The sequence below is a fragment of the Capsicum annuum genome, chromosome 6 (assembly GCF_002878395.1).
Source record: "Capsicum annuum cultivar UCD-10X-F1 chromosome 6, UCD10Xv1.1, whole genome shotgun sequence".
Lineage (NCBI taxonomy): Eukaryota > Viridiplantae > Streptophyta > Magnoliopsida > Solanales > Solanaceae > Capsicum > Capsicum annuum.
Genome location: NC_061116.1, coordinates 201,286,547 through 201,287,871, shown reverse-complemented (window position 1 = coordinate 201,287,871; position 1,325 = coordinate 201,286,547).

Below are 1,325 nucleotides of genomic sequence, written 5' to 3'. Positions count from 1 at the left end.
CTCAAACCATGCCTTACGTTTCAGGCAATCTTTCTGAAAGTTTTCAGATTTTCCACAGAAATGACACTTTCCATTCTTGTTCCCTTTCTTATGTACTTGAGATGAGGATTGATTAACATTAAGTTGCTTCTGTTGTCCCTTACCATGTTTCTTTCCTTTCTTTTCAGCTCTTTAATGATTTATATAATTAATGGAGTGGGTTCCTTGATTCTTTAGCCTCGTTTCCTCTTGAACCAACATACCATGCAATTCATGCACGTTCCATTTATCTTTCATGGTGTTGTAGTTCATTTGAAAAGGACCATACTCAGACGATAAAAAAGGAAACTCTGTTCCACTTCCATTCCCAATGACTTAAGTCTTGCTTCTATATTTGTCATTTCAATGACATGCTCATGCATAGTACGTGAACCATCAAACTTCATGGTGGTCAAAGTACCCATTAGTGTCCCAGCAAGAGACTTATCAGTAGTTTAGGAAGACTCTTCCACAAGTTTCAAAAGTTCTTTCGCACTTTCAGTTTTGGGAAGAGTAGTCTTAATGGTGCCCGCAATATTCATTCGCATGAACATTAGGCCTAATTTGTTAGACCGATTTCAGTACTTATAATAGGACTTTTCTTCATCACCGCCTAGCTTCAGTAATAACAGTTGGCTTTTCAGAGTAAAGTGCAACATCAAGATCTAAAACCCCAAGATGGAATTTGATCTGTTCGCACCAATCTGAAAAGTTAAGTCCGAGGCAGAGTGTGAATGAGGGGCAAGTGCTGAAATAGAACATGCTCATTTGTTAATACTTTGAGTTACGAGTTTAAACACATTATCAAATTCAGAAATAACTTACTTAAATGTATATTGATGTTCTTCTTTAGGCAAAGCATCAAAATACAACTTTAAACATAATGATGCTTAAAATATATTTAACACAAAACGATAATATTTAATGCATCAATTAATAATATTTATCATCTTTGAATAAATAAATAAAACTAACGATACATCAAAATTATCTCTTTAATATTTATTGGTCATACGAACAAACAATCAACCTTTGGGTGATCCACAAATGTCTTATGACCAAAAATTTAATTTACCCATAATTATTAGATCAATTATAAGCATCAAGATTAATGGGTAATTAATTTAAACTTTAACCTTTATTTTGAAATTAATTTCATAAAGATTCAACCACTTTGGTGATTAACGAATCTTACATATATGATTCCAAGTTATATTAAGAAACAATAAATTTTATTATTGCATACTACAACATTCTAAGAACAAAGAGTTGTTTCTTTAATATTTAAAATAACAAAGATTAAACTC